Source organism: Parasteatoda tepidariorum, chromosome 3 (assembly GCF_982258835.1).
Source record: "Parasteatoda tepidariorum strain Cologne lab strain chromosome 3, Ptep-v5.0, whole genome shotgun sequence".
In the NCBI taxonomy this organism is placed as follows: domain Eukaryota; kingdom Metazoa; phylum Arthropoda; class Arachnida; order Araneae; family Theridiidae; genus Parasteatoda; species Parasteatoda tepidariorum.
Genome location: NC_141757.1, coordinates 40,234,301 through 40,251,117, shown reverse-complemented (window position 1 = coordinate 40,251,117; position 16,817 = coordinate 40,234,301). Strand labels below are relative to the sequence as shown.

Genomic DNA, 16,817 nt, shown 5'->3' with positions numbered 1-16,817 from the left:
TAGGAATCATTATATAGTGTGCAATGACACATCATGACATACATTCCTTTAGCTTAAAAGCTTTCAAGATATAGCAAAATAAGAAAGAAGTGAAATTAAATTTATCGATCTCCTGACTAAGCTCTTGGAACCATATTTTCAAAATTGCTACCCTTTGTAGCGTTTAAATTGGAAATTAATGTTTTGATGTGTCATCGCGACGGCCATTATACATCGAAGAGCCATTGCATTATGACCACCATGCTAATAACAGTTAGCCCTCAAAACTGCTAGCACCCGCCGTGGCATTGATTCCACAAGGTGCTGATAGGTAATCTGAGGTATCTGGTACCAAGCGCTCACCAACTAGTCCTGCAATTCCCTCACATTGCGAGGGGGTAGCTTGGTAGCATGAATTTGGTTTTCCAAGTAGGACCACAAATGCTCTATTGGATTCAGGTCAGGTGAATTTGGGGGCCAAGACAAGACTTGAAAGTCACTGGAATGTTCCTCGACGATTCGACCCTTATGACATGGTGCATTATCCTGTTGGTAAACACCATCCCCTGCAGGAAAAACTATTGCTATGAATGAGTGAACCTGGTCTGCAACTATGTTCAAGTAGCTTACAGACGTCAGGGATTGTTCTATGAGGATTATGGGTCCTAATGTGCCCCATGAAAACATTGTTCCTGGGCGAGAAACCATGAAACCTGGGCGAGCCCATTGTTATAGATGGAGGGTGGTCATAATGTAATTGCTCTTCGGTGTATAAAGCTACTTAACACTCTCTGGGCTGAGTTGTACAGCTATGGTAGTTAGAGCGATTTACACCGAACCCTGAGATTTTTTTTCCAAATCCCTCGAGCAGCCTACGAACATCTCTCTAATACATTTCTCCAACACCTTAAATTTTGCTCAAAATAGAGCATATGCTCCTTCAATTTCGAATACATGGGATTTTCGAATTAGATTATTATTTGTTTCGGAGCTTTTTTGGCACATTTTCGCTCACTTTTGAAAAAAATTACAGCATTATAAAGGTATATATCTAACTAAAACTTAAACTTTATCTAAAATTTTTGACTTATTTTTCATAGCTTTAGGAGAAATCTAATGAACAACAATAAAAATCAAGTTTTCATAAACTCAAAAAGTAAATTATTATTTAAATAAGCTTACTCAAGACAAGATTTAAGAAGAAAATATGTTTTATTTTTATTGATGGAAAAATTTGAAATAAAAATAGATGAATTTCCTCCGTCTTCAAAAATATATATCATTAATACTTAAATTTCATATCAGTGTGGCAGTAATTTTTCAATAATTCAATAAAATGGCTTAATTGTTCTGTAAAACCAGGCCTAAACTGTTTTTAATTAGATGTTTTTTAAAGTACAAGTTTAAGCCATTACTACTTTGGAAAATTATTTGAGTTATCGAAAAAATAATAAAAAGCAAAAACTATGTCTTAATTATGCTTTCAAAGAAATTTTTAACTAAAAACTAGAAAACCTTAGGATTTTTAATGGAATTTTTTTTAAAACAAATTTATCATTAATAAATTTATAATAGTTATAAAAATTAAACTCATTTACGCAAATGAATTTTCATATTTTACGCATTCGATTTTCAATTTACAAGCTCAATATACAATTAAATTCTTTCCATATCTGTCACATCAGCTCATCTCGATAGTTTGAAATCTTGTTTAATTCATATGAAAACCGATAACCTAGTTAAGGACTTGAGTTGAAATAACCCATAATAGTGCTTGGAAGTTCACCTGGCCTTGATTTGTTACTCGCTACCGTGTTTTTTTTAGCTCTTTTTTTGATAGAAACTTTGTGTTTTTATTTTTTAAAATCTGTTTTTTTCCCACCATTCCTGGTGAGTTTTCCAATTTTTTTTTTAATGAAGTGTTAACATTATCAAGCATAAAAGCTCAATATATTAGCATAGAGGAAACAATTGAAATATAAAAATGATGAAGTTTTTCTAAAAGTTTTAAAGAATAAAATACATTTTTTGTACACTCTCACCCCAAATGGTATTTTATAAAAATATCATAAACACAAAATTAATTGGTTTCAAACCTTTAGAATAGTTTGCAAGCTTTGCAGACATGTTTTTTTCTCGACCAGACTGTGATAAGCCTAGAGTTTAGTTTTTCTTAAAAATTATTAAAAAGTTATGTACTAGATATTTGTGATCTTTCCTTTTAGTAATACAAAAATTAAATTACACATTTTGTTTCTTGCACCTACTATTAAAATTGTGATGGATATAAAGTGTTCTCTCAATTTTAAAATAATATTTTATTTTTGAAATGATAAAAAACTAATGTTTCCTTTTTAAATTTTATTTTATAAATCTTTTATACTTTTATTTTTAGCTGATTTTAAGTTATGAAAATAAAAATCATTGTAATTCAAATTAAAGCAATAATGCTGATACAATGATTTTAAATAAAACAAATTTCAAAGGAAGTTATAAGATATTTGCACTCCAGTATTTTCTTTAATTCTTTTTAAATGCGAAGGTTTTGGCAAACCAATTTGGTTAAAATTTTATGTGAAAAATAATACATCTAAGGGAATTGAAAATATTAAATAAAAAAAATCGACGGTGATATACTTATTTAAAAATATGAGTGTTTGTATCCCATTTAATTTAATTTAAACAATAAATTTTTAATACAAATAGTATAAAAACAATATTTTTTATTCTTTAGGGCATTAAATATGCAAATGCAAGCAATTATTTGTAAGAGACAGTATTAAAGTAAAACATTTGAGATAAATTAAATGCACATTTAATTTCTATTAAATTTTTTTTTTATCAAGAAATAATTTTTAAATAATTTAGTAATTTAAAATAACTCCGGTGTTAATCTGTTTTTGCAAAGGCAAATAAATGGGACATAATTAAAATCAATTTATTACTAATTAAATAACTCAATTTTTAAATTAATGATACTTAAAATAATTTGATACCTTCCAATAATAATAAAACACGTAAGTCTTAAACATGTGATGAATAAATTTCTTAAAAAAATAAAGTCTGGTTGTAAAATGAAAGATTAAGGCTGCTGTTAAAAATACTTTATTTTGTTGCAAAAAAGTAAGTTCTCTTTAATAATAAATGTAACATTTCAGAAAACGCTGTAACCACGATTTCTTAGTTAATTTCTGAGCAAATCTGAAACATGCTAAAATAATACCAAAATTTTACACAGTTAAACAAATACTACCTCAAAATAATTCGTTACTCCAAAAGTAATTTGAAATCAATTTAATCATTAAAATAATACTAAAGGAAAAAGTTATTTGTGCTATTTTGATAATTTTTAAATATTTTAAAAAATTATTTAATGTTCTACATACAGATTATTTTGGAGATATAAGTGGTTGTAGAGCAATAATTCAATAGTAAACAAAAATATTTCTTAATTTTATTTACATTAATTTTATAACTAAGTTTTATCTACACAAAAATATTTATGCTCCACTCCTTTCTGGAATAAATTTTAAAATTATCTCTTTTAGAGATATCTTTTTAAAAAGTAACATGCAGATAGTAGCAATATTTTGTATAAAATTCGAAATTTGACCTTTCTTCACAAAATTTCAGCATAATTTGAAGCTTAAATTTCAAAATTTGGGAATAACTGTATATCTTCAAACACATCTAGATTTTATCGAAAAGATGTTAACAGTTAAAATATTCAAAACAATTCAAGTTCTATTATTGAAGTTTTTTAAAATAAAATTCTTCTAACAGTTCTGTAAATTCCCCAAAAAATGTTTTCCAACTTGAAAAACTTTTTGTATGAAAAGAAAACGTGAAGCGAAAATCAATTTATAGGAAAAACCACAAAATGGTTTAAGTCAAAGAACGCTTTGTATTTCTGAATTTATAGAGTTTATAAAAAAAATAATAAGGAGATGTCTTGCATAAAATTGTGACTGCTATTAAAAACATTCACAAGTAAATGAGCTGAAACAATAAAATGATGTTTTGCAGGTAGTGTTTTTAATTTAAATACAACAACAATTCGTAAGATAAATTTTACAAAAAACGTGATATGTATATTCAAAAATCCTTTTGTGCAAATATAAACATTTACTTATATTTTTTCATTTGCTAGTAAAATTAAAACAGAGTTATTGCATTAAAAAGTGAAATTAAAAATAAAGCAGAAAAATTAAATTTTTGTGTTAAAAATGAAAATTTTAAACAAACGATCTAAATTTAAAACATAAAAAAAATTATTAATAAATAAATAAATAAATAAAATAAAATTACTGAATATTTGTAGCCTGGCTCACAAGTATTTTGGATCCGTGTAAATATTTGCGCCACCTACCGGTGGAATTTAGCATTAATAATATGTTGTTGATACCATTAAAAATAGGCACTATCTTCTGTGTTGGTAACCGTTTAGGTTTTTTAGGCAAGTGCTAAGGAACTTTTTTTAAAATTATTTAGCAATTTTGCATTATTTTCAATCAATTTGATTACAAAATAGAACATATATTAAAAAACCGAAATAAGATAGATCCATTCAAAATGTCATTTTCCAGATGAAATATTAATGTCTGAAGGAAATTAGTTTATAACTAAAAAAACTGATAAAATTTAAGAAAGAACTAATAAAATTAACCAAAACTAATAACATCAAAGTCAGAAGTAATAAAACCAAAGTTAGAACTAATATAATCAAAATTAGAACTAAAAAATCAAAGAATGATGCATGCTGGGCATTCTCTGTTTTTCCCCTCGGTACGAGCAGCAGGTTCAGTTAACACAAACTCATTTCTCTGTAGACTTTACTACTTACAACATGTAAAAAGACTTCTGTTCTTGACAGTTAGAAACTTTTGAAATAAACCGTTAAATTTTAAAATTTTTTTAATAAATGAATTTTTTTAAATTAAAGTAAAAAAAAATTCATTAATTTTTTATGCAGTATTGTGTTTATTACTAATTTGGATATTCAGAGCTTGTTCAATCTCTTCGAAAAATAAATTTAAATAGCATGAATACTCAAATTTTATTAACAAAGAAGCTAAAAAAATTCAACTAAAAATTAGTGTTATCCAAGAAGTAACAATTAAAGTTTCAAGATTTAAAATTATGCCTTAAACCAATGTTCCTGACTTTAAAATTCTTTTCTTGAAGTGTATGACCAAATTCGTTCACAAAAATAATTTCAGAATACTAATTAAGGAGCTTAAAATGTATTTCCAGCAAAACCACAAAGTTATTTGAATTGATATTTTCTTTCTATGAAAAGGAAAAGTTAAAGTTGTTGCAAGCTCATTTCCATTTACAATTTTTACTTGCATTTTCTGGATGAGCAGAAATTTGACGATTTATACGAAATATAGTTTTTATGGGTCGTTGTTGACTTTTTTTTAATTTCCTAATCTATAAGACAATATTGATTTAATATTACATAGATTTTTGTTGATTACTTTCTATAAGAGGAAAGTACATTGATTTTTAGAGGTTAATAAGTTGGATTTACATAAGATGTATATAAATGTTACAATTTTGTAGTTCTTAGATTTCTTTTATTTTTCCCCATATAAGTATTAAGAATAGAATTAAATATCGTTATGCATTAAACTTAAATAAATAAATGTTTGTTGGTTTTTGCTTCTGAATGGAAATTTTGTACTATTTAGGCAGAAATTAATTTCATATCGCCTACGAAAAAAAAGGAAAAAGAAAATTTATTTTTTATCTAAAAAGATGGAAAAGGATTAATCTGAATTAATTAATTAAAACTTTTCTTGATAAAAGTCACATTTAAAGAATACTGGATGTTCCATAATATATATTTTCTTCAAAATATATTATTTCCAAACGTTTATCAGGACGTTATTACCCGAAAAAAATACAACCATTAAGAGTCTTATTCAAGTTAGGAAAACAATAATCAAAATCAAGCATCACGATCTGTCTGTGCACCAGATGAAACTAAATGATGTTCTTAACAACCATTTTGTGTTACCTTTCGTTCCCATCAGATAGTGACAATTAAACTGAATTTACATTATTTTGAGTTTGATTGTAATTTTGTAGGTTGTGATGTTTTTTTTATTCCCTTTCTTACATAAAATACTAATTTGAGATCACTAATAAGTACATTTTATAGATATAATTATCGACTAGGAATACGGATATAAATAATAAGGATGTTAGATAGGATTGAAACTGCTACATCATTTCACTTTACTTTTTAAGGTACCTGACTACCTTTTTTAAACCACCATTGACTAAAATATCATTTTTTTGCTTTTTTATGTGAAATAAAACTATGAACTTTTCGTTTCAATATAAAAAACTTCGATTCTATGTTTCAACATATGTTCAAAATATGTTTCAACATAAAATCGAACAGAAGTTATGATGAATTAAAATAAAATATTTTGCGTGTTACTTCGATAATTGTGCTTTTTTTTCTCCTTTTTATCAAATTTAATTTTTAGGTTATTTTCCTTCAATAAAAAAAAATTATGTATTATCTCAAAATAGTTCAGTTCTAATTATTTGAAATTTAATATAAATATTTTTTTATGTAGATGTCTAGGAAGTTAACTACGAATCAGTTGATTAAACTATTATTTAATATTTTACAGCTGAATAACTAATTACAATTTTTGGCCTTTTCTACTAAATGAGTTTTTGATATCTGTTGTAAATTATCTAAATGTTAATATAATGTATAGATGAGTGGTCTTTTTTCGAAATAGAATTATGAATAAAGCAAGAGTAATGAAAAATAATACTTTTTAACAAAGCTAGGTCATTTTGAAAGCCGATTTTTAGTTGTTTTAGACCAGCTTTCCATCCATAGTTTTTAAAAACAATTTTTCCAGATTTGTTTTTGTATTCGTGCCATGTTCTAGAGTAAAATGCACTCATAAATTTAAATAAAAAATTTCTAAATTAAAAATTTCAAAATTTTGCCTCCAAAGATATTCGGGTACCTTAAAAGTGCTTTTTATAGTAATAATCAGTCATTTTAGTCATATAGTCATAGTCAGTTATTTTATAGTCATATTAATATTAAAGTGTTTAAACTTTTACCCACTCTCCTAATTAAGATCTTAGAACATTATTTCCAAGAGTTCTTCTCGATATTTTGTGGATCAGAAATCACAATTCGTTTAAAAAAGGAAAGTTAATTCAGAGAAATTCCATTGTGTCTGCTTTCGTATCTTTAACCATCGTATTCACTAATTAGTTAGCATATTTGAGGTCATTCCCTTAAACCATCTTGAGTCCAAGTGCGTGAAAATCTGATCATTAGTTAAAAAGTTATTCTGGGTATTCCATTTATTTTTTGAGCACTCTACAATAAAGATATGATTTATTATTATAAAAGAATTCTTATCTAACTATAAGCCTGAAGGTATTTTTTTTCTTATTACGGAGAAGGAATAAAAATATCAAAATATTAAGAAGTTAGGAATGTTGTTAGAAAAATTTAACTGGAATAAATTTAATTAAAAGAATAAAATATTTCAATTGCTTGCTTACTTTCAGAGATTTTCATGCATCGTAAAAATAATAAACAATACTTGAACATGGGTAAAATTGTTACCCAATGACTTGATCAATGTCCCCCAAATAATTTTTAATATATACCCTTTAAATTTATTGTTTCCGTACTGAAAGTAAAAATAAATAAATGTTTGTACAATTGTATAAAAGTTTGATAAAGAGATATTTGGAAGGAAATAAAATGCAAATATTAATAATTAAAGAAATATTATTTTTAAATGGAATTATATTTTCTTTAATTTGTCATTTTTGAATAGACAGATTTGAATTTCACCAAACTTACAACTATTGATATAAATCAAATTATGACTTAAAATTATTGTCGCATAAATTGCTTGTACGTTCTGAACTTTTTTTTTTATATATAAAATGCAATGTATATTTTTCTCATACTTAATCTTTAAACGAAGACTGAATAAAGAAAATGACAGCAAACATTATCCAGGAAAAAGTATTTTTTTAAACTTTATTTTCAGAGCATAAGTGTGTAAACTTATTGTATGCTTTAAACATTAAACTTAATTGAAGTGATTAAAATTATAACATTTGAATAGAGATTCATTAGCTAACCGCTAGAATATTTGTTAAATAGTTTAACACTGTCTAATAAAATTAGGTTCTTTTTCATCAATAATTCATTATTTAATTTATTTCTAGAATTTTAATTAAAATATCACATTATAAATAATAAAATGGATAAAAGTTGCAATTTATATTAAGGTCATAAAATACATCTATAATAAAATTTAAAAAAAAAATATTTTAAAGATCTTTATTTTTGCAATGATAATACAAGAATTCTCATTTCCATTAAATTTCTATATTATATAGGCTATAGAAATTCCATAATTTAATATATAAAATTCTCAAAATATGTTCATTTACAGATATTATAAGATGGGTTAACATGTAAAAGGCAATCTTTTTGGGTAAGCATAAAAATTTCAAATTTCATTTCATTCAAACAATGCTACAAAACGTAAGAAATTTATATTCAACTAATACTTTGAGAATTTTTCTTTAATTTTAAATAAAATATTTAAAGGGTTAAAATATTTTTCTATTTTTTAAGCGAAGTAGTGCGGGAAGATGCCCGCAGGCCTGCACCCAGAACTAGTCGCTTCTCCGCATGGTTCATGTTATTGCAGTGAAAGCACCGGCCGTTAAGCCTACTCTCTAACCTCAGAAGAAATTCGATTATTCCTTTTTAGCTACGTAAGAATATGATAGAGAAAAGTAACATAACTCACTTACTTTCGATAAGAACAATCTTATTTGAGGAATTTTTGTTCTATCCTCTGGAAAAGTATTCCAAATGTGTATCACAGTGTCCCAGTTACAGTTAGCATTCTCTGATCAATGGTACCGGAGTTAAAAGAGAGATAGAGAGAAAGAGAACCATTCCATTGCTCTGTAGGGGGTGACAGGTAGCTAGTGAGGGTTTTTGTGCGAAAAGTGCTCACAAGAGATGATAGGCAAATGACACAGGGGATGAGAGGGAGAGGGAATGATTGTAGCATCTGAGGGCGGGGTATCATTTAGTGAAGAAAGTGAATGTGGTTTCGAAAAGAACACCAATTTGGAAAGAAATGAAAATTTTTGATTTTCTTTAAAAAACTAATCTGTAACACTGTGAAAAATTAGCGCTTGTTCCGCTCTTTAAATTACAAAATTATGTATGCATTTTATACCTCATTATAAATTTAAGCTGCACGGCTAAATATTTTAATAATATGTTTAAAAATTATTATGTTATTAATTTATTATTAGTTATTAGAACTATCAAAAATGTTTTGATAATCATAATAAATCATAAATTTTATTTAACGAAGTTATTCTTAAGAATTGATGCAACTGTCTTATATATATATAAGAAAATATGAGTGGAGATTTATGTGAAATACTCTCAGAAAAAAAGGTTCAATTTTGAACCATAACATTGATGCTTAGGATCAATATAGGGTGAAACTGTGTTAAAATCTCTAATATGGTTTTAAACTGAACCCTGTTTTTGTTCAACTTCAAATATAGTATCATGAAACCAAGTAAACGAAGTATGATAATGTGTTTTAACTCAGTACCTTATTAAGATTGAGAAAATTTTCTTTTAGTTACAAGAAATGATAGGCAAATTGCAAATATAACAAAAGGGAGTGGGAATGATTTTAGCAACTGAAAGTAGGGTATCATTTAGTAAAAAAATTGTAGTTTGGATTAAATAGTAATTATGAAGGAACATTAATTAATGAAGAATTTTATTTTTATTTTATCTTGGTTTATCCATATAATGTACAAAATTTACAATTGTTCTGTAGTGTTTCAGTAAACTATTAGTAATATATTTACCATTAATGAATTGTATGATATATATATATATATATATATAGATATATATATATATATATATATATATATATATATATACGGACCATATATGGAACCATATAATATCGATCCTTAGGACCATTATAGCACCATATAATATTGGTGACAAGGACCATTTTACGGGCTGAACTGGGATAACAGTTTTATGATTTATTCAGGTTTATTCAATGATTTACTAAGAATCGAAAAATGCTCTCTTTCAGTCTCAAGGTATGATAGGAAAATGAAAAAGTTTTATATAAAATTTGAAAAAAAAAAAAATAAACAGTAATAACACTGTTTGTGCATAATTTTTTGTGTGTAATAATTACACTCACAAAAAGTTTTACTTTTCGTTTCTTTCATGTAAATTCATATTTGCCAAGAAAATTCAAAATTCAGATAATATTAGTAACTAGGAGGCTCCGCCCCCTGCTCGCTAACGCTCGCCAACCCCCGAGAATTGCTACGCAATCCTATGTGGTCCACGCCGTGAACCATGGCTCGCTGCTCTCGCTCGCCAATGAACACAATGTTCTAGCACAAAGACATAATATATTATCATCAAAGACATAGTATTTTATCATCAAAGACATAGTATTGTACTTATGTAGATGAATTCTACCAATGTTCTTATTGGCTTTTAAAAAAGTATATTAGCTATTTAGATTGTACATGGTGAAAAAATCAAAACATTAGCTAAATAAGAAACATATTAGCAAAATAAATTATCAAATATTGCTTCACTAATATTCTGCATTTTAAAGCGTGAAAATTCAATGCATAAATAAACGCGAAATATAAAAAAATTCAATGCATTCAATACAAACACTTAAACGTTTTTTAGACGTTTGGGTAGCTCCCAGTAGAAAAATATCAATTCAACAGCGGCCTTTTAAAGCATTCTCACTTCAATTAATTAATTAATTCCTAATTGAGTTTAAATTAAATATTGTCATGTTTTTAGTGCATGAATCTGAATTGAACAACCTGATAATGCTCACTCTGGTTATTGTTATCTGGTTGCTCACTACGTGCTCTTGAGCGCCGAATCCAATAAATTAAAAATGAAAACTGTTGCCAGCGGGAGAAAAGAAATATCATCGGTTTTATTGATACATACATACGTACGTATTAGCGTTTTATATAATATAGAAGAAGATTATAAACTGCGACTCATAAGTGATTTACTTAAAATATCCAATTAATCAATTACACCTACTTTATTAGCGTTGAAATAAAATTATTTATATGCTAAAGAAATATTTTCTGATATTTCCTCCTCGGAACTAATTTTTCATCTCCAAAAAAAAATTCTGAACTAGTTTTATTCCTTAAAATATTATCCTTTTAGTTGGTGAGAAGTAGGAACAAAGTTTGTATATCTGAATTTTAATTTTTTCAAATATTTTTTAATGAAAATGCTTAAATGAATTGAAAAATTTTCGTACACCATTATAAAATTTGTTCATCCAAAAATAGCTCCAACTTAAAACTATATTTTTATAATTAACTATTAATTTTATTACTCTTTCATTTGAAAAATTCTTTGCTGTTAGCTACGCTAACTTTACATGAATTTAAATTATATAATTTTAAGTGACAAAATTTAAATTTTTAAAAAATCATTCAGATAATTTATGAGAATGAAAATTTTGAAAAACCTCTTTTTAAACTTTCATAATTTGTACATAAAAAGTTATTTTTAAAGAAAAGTTTACAAATTAATAGAGATGACTTACATTTTAAAAACTGAAATTTAGCGATTGCTTCAAGAGCTGGGGTATTGTAGTATTTATTTTGTGAAAAAAAAATGAATGTAGATTGAAGGTAACATTAATTCAGATGGCATGATAATTTTTAAGAAATTCTCATTTTAACTGTATAATATAATAAACTAGTGTTAGTGTTAAAAGGTGGCAGATAAATTTACGTCATTTGAGGGCATTTTTTAAAGCTGACTTTTTGATGAGTTAAACAGCATCAACATTTCAAAGAAGAAAAAATAAGAGTGGAGGTGGTTACAGTTTTAGAGTTGAGAGTACGTTATGGCTGAGAGTACAATGAAGCCAGAGTATATAAGCCGTACTATATTTGCATCACTTTCTGCAAATATATACATTAAAAAAGCTATTTTAAAGAGAATTGTGCAAATCAAAAAATATTGAAAAATAAATTTTTGTTTAAAATATTATAATTATCTAACAATTTTTTTTAATTAGAAAAGAGCGTTTAAGTTTTTTAACATGCAACAAAACATTATTTATAAATTGAATTTTAATTAAATTTTTCCCGATAACAGATATTTAAAGTATCTTAAAGTTGGTGTATTAGTTAGTAAAAAAAATGAACTGTTTATGGTACACTGTAAAAAATTTCTGATAAAATTACGGTAAAAAGTATCGGCACTCAAGCTACCGCATACCTGCCAACTCTTCCGGATTTTCCGGAAGATTTTATTTTCATATTTAAAGTGGTAGTAAATATATACTATTTTTTCTTTTATAATTTTAATTTTTAAATGATTTTGATCACCACTATTCTTACAAAAATTAAGCACATATATCAATATGCGTTACTATCATGGTTGTCAACTTAAGTTTTCTCAAATACAACGTATTTGTTTGCTTAAAATTGAAGTATTAATTCCATTTTAATACCACTGGGAAAAATTATAATGGAAAGGATTAAAAGTTGGCAGGTATGCTACCGGTATTTTTTACCGTAAAATCCATTTTAGCCGAAACATGTTATTTAACAAAAAAACTGGTATACTGTAATTTTTACACTAATTATTATCGCAAAATCACTGAATCACTCTAATTAAATAAATATTACAGTGAAAATTACAATATAATATTTTATGGTAAAAATGAATTTTACAGTAAAGGGGATTTTTCGTATGATGCACCCAGAGTGCCAGTATTCTATACGGTACTTTGATCCGGAATTTTTTACAGTGTATATTATTTTGTTGTCATCTGTGTACATCGATTCTCTTTTTCCTCCGTTTACTCATCAAAACAATGCATAAAATTGACTTTTATTTCAAATGCAATCCAAAAATGCAATCAAATATTCAAATGCAATCTAAAAATGCAATCAAATATTCAAATGCAATCTAAAAATGCAATCAAATATTCAAATGCAATCTAAAAATGCAATCAAATATTCAAATGCAATCTAAAAATGCAATCAAATACTCAAATGCAATCAAAAATCTTTTCGTAACTGTAATACAAAATATTAAAGTAAAACAGTTTTTATATTATCAATACTTAATTAATAAAAAATTTTGTATAATGATATTCAAAATAAAATGTATAAACTTTTCTGGTAAATCATTTCTTAATGTTAAAACTTATATTTGAAATTATAACGCTTATTTCGTTTCCCAAACGCTGAATCAGAAATATTTATTCACGGTAAAAATGATTATACAACTTAAGTCACGAAACACTGTTTAACATAAAAAAAAAAATGTTTGTTAAAAATAAATGTAAAAGGAAAAGCCTTAATTCTTTACCCTGAATGCTTTTAAAAGTTGGAGGAATATCATTGGCTGACGCCGCAAAATATAGGCTGAAAGTTAGAAGAAAAATCTTTTAAAGCGGAAAATGATCAGCGCAATTATGCATAATTATGGTCGTTTTTCTCTTAAATTGCTGCTAACCGAAGATTTATAACTTTTGCGTTTGTCTTCTTTTTGATGTTCTTTTCTAACGATAGTAATACATGAGACAAGAAATGATGTCTAGATTAAGTATCAACTTGAGATTTGACAAAACTACTTCTTCAGACTATTTCTCGATTTTTTTGTTCCAAAATACTGAAGAAGAAATTTCCATTCGTAAAAGACCATTTTTTTGTAATGAAAAAGTAACTTTCTGTTGAAATTCATTCCACATTAACCTCCTGAGACTCAACCTTTATATAATGGCAAAAATATTTTTTTTTGAGAAATATGTCGCTTAGAAAAGAGTAAACTTGCAATATATATGATATTATATATATTAAAAAAAACTCAATTAAACTTAATTAATTAATTATATATTTTTGAATATTACATACAAAGAAATGCTGCGTTTTAATTGTATGAATTTTTCCAATAGTAGAATATTTTATAATGTATTTATAGTGTTTTTTTAGTGTATTTTCATAGTGTATAGAAGAGAACTATTGCTGAGAACAGATCAGGTTGGAACAGAATCAACGATAAAGCTAGGGCCTACCCCACCCAAGGGTGTCACGCCAAAGATGATTATGATGATGTATTTTTTCACAGTTCGGTCATGAAATATAATTCACTAGACGCAAACAATAATACATATTTTTATGTTAAAAAACTGTTCAAACATAAAGTCATTTGAATTAATTTCTTACCTTTCTTACAATATTTTCAAAACTATTCTCTAATAGTTAATAAATCCAATTATGTTTTAACGTAGACAATTGCTTTATAAAGCAGTGAGGAGAGAAAAAGTTTTTATATAATTTCTTTTGTGATAAAATTGTACCAAATATCATCCTACATCTTAGACGCTAGATCTTCGATAGTTAAAATCCAAAATGTTTGTGGACAATGATCAAAAGTGGATAGGTATTTTATTTACGTCATACAAGAGCTGCACAATGGGCTATTTAATTTTATTTAATAATGATTGTTGAACATCCGACCCAATTTTGACTTTACTACTACAGTTCCACTCCGTAGCCTTGCAATTTCGGACACAATCCAGAAGACAAGGAACATCTGTATCATGTATAGGGAGAAATTTGTCTTTGTGGAGGACTTTTTGATGGAACTAACCCACATTTGCGATATAGGGAGACGAGAATCTCGAAAATCTCCCAGGGTTAACCCGACGACAAGGGGACTCAAACCCTTGATCCATCTTCTACTGAGAGTATTTTTTGTCAGCACTGTGATCGGTGCTAGTCGATTGCGGAATTTGTATCAACTAACCAGTACTGGGATTCGAACCTGTGTCTTCTCATTGTGATGCGAGTCCCCAAAGCTACCATTACTCGCAATGGACTAATGGCGACAGTCTGGGAGACACTCCTGAGGATGAGCTCTTTTCTGAATTAGTTCCTAAATTAGTTTTTAAAGGATTTTTCTTCCTAAATTAGTTCTTTAAAGGATACATATGAATTTAAATTCTTCTTAAATATCATTCCAAAAGAGGGTAGATAGGTACTTTATTTACGTTGCACTATGAGCTATTGGCGACGGTCTAGGAAACATCAGTGAGGATAATCCGAAGCCCTGCCATTGCAATTTTGATCCTCTGCAGAGGGGAGGGCTCCCCTGCCTTGGTAGCCCGATGACCTGCTCCCGAAGTAGAGCACTTTACGGTAGAACTGTTTAACGAAGACCGATACCGCACAACTTCGGTCTCTATGCAGACTGATCAAAGTTGTCACCCACCCGCTTACTGACCACCAGTGATGCTTGACTTCGGTGATCAAATGGGAAGCATGTCTTTGCGGCTAGTTCACTGTGACACAGAAAAGAATGAAATTTCCTTTAAAAAAAATATAAGTTTTTTGTTTGTTATTTTCCCATTCCCTTAACGGAAAAGTGGGTTAGTTTCCCCCAAAAGTCCTCCATGAAAGAAAGTTTATCACAATACAGAATCTAAGAGCTCCTTGTTTTCTGTGTTAGGTTCCAGGCTACGTAATTAAACAGTTATATAGTTTCAAATCTATTATTGATCAGTTGTTCAAAGCAAGTGATAAGAATACAGTCAAAAAGCTTTTAAAAATACATTTTTCTACATTTTTTGAAATATTATTAAAAAAATGCAAATGAGGTAAAATTTTTGTTGGGCCAATTACTAGTCTTGACTAAATTGATATCTATATTATAAAATTTTGATAAATTCCTAAAATAGTTATAACAAGTTATTATTTTCTAGACTTGGATAAGAATAAATGTTTGTTAGGACAGCAATATAATTAGATTAATTAAAGCCTTGTTTTTTAAACATATTTGAAAACAAAAGGGTTCTTTTCATATTTATGCTTACATCAAACATAAAGAAATTCTTGATATTCTACAAATACTTATTTTAATGGTCAATAAATAATGTAATGCAAAAATAAAATGTGATTAAATGGTCTATGAAGAGAAAGAAAAAAAAAGCGGAAATAATGCGACTAATTAAATTTCCTTCTTAAACAAATTCAGAAACATAAAAAACCTCTTTTACCACACATAAAATATAACAAATCTAATTACAGCTTTATATTTCGAAAAAAAAAAACATTTGTGTGAGTTCTTGGTGAATTAAATGATTTTATTTAAATATATTTCGATATAGTTTATCAATTTGAAGAATTATTTTCAAACATAACTGAAAATTCAATTATAAATTTACTTCATTAATCTGTAGTATTATAACTTTTACATATTTATCTCATAATTTTTATACAAATATATATTTTAATAATTGCAATTAAATTTTAGAAAATTTTATGCAAAATTTTTTCTTGAAAGAAAAGATTTAATCAAATTAAAATGGAAAAATTATTATTTTTTACGTTTAAAGCAATTTCATATCACCTTGATCAGAGAGTATACTTTTATATCTTACGGGCATTTCGATATGATTTATGAGAGCCTGTTGTTTTGTACCTATAACTACAAGCTATTATCGATTAACCATTGTTGTAAAAATAATAAACAATACAAAAATAAAAAATTGTGAAAAAGATGGGTTCAATATTTAGAATTCTTTGTTTATGTACAAATGTACTTTGTTTATGGACAAATGTATGCATGCTAAATCATAATACCATTTCAATTGACTTGCAACCTTAATGTCGTATTTGAACTAGCTTATCTCACTTCTCAAACTTGGCCGCCCCGGCAGAGAGGTGGATACAATTTT

At 27.1% G+C, this 16,817-nt stretch overlaps 1 protein-coding gene across 8 annotated transcripts in view; it reads right to left on the bottom strand.

The window, feature by feature from the left end:
• LOC107442660 (RIMS-binding protein 2) overlaps positions 1 to 16,817 on the bottom strand; it is a 193,179-nt gene that overhangs the window by 106,815 nt on the left and 69,547 nt on the right. For 3 of the 8 annotated variants that reach the window (XM_071178487.2, XM_071178492.2, XM_071178489.2), the window contains exon 1: positions 8,812 to 8,935. The exons of the other annotated variants lie outside the window; for them this stretch is intronic. The gene's annotated coding sequence lies outside the window, so the exon portion shown is untranslated. Of the gene's footprint in view, positions 1 to 8,811; positions 8,936 to 16,817 lie in introns of those variants that run through there. 8 annotated transcript variants of the gene reach the window in all.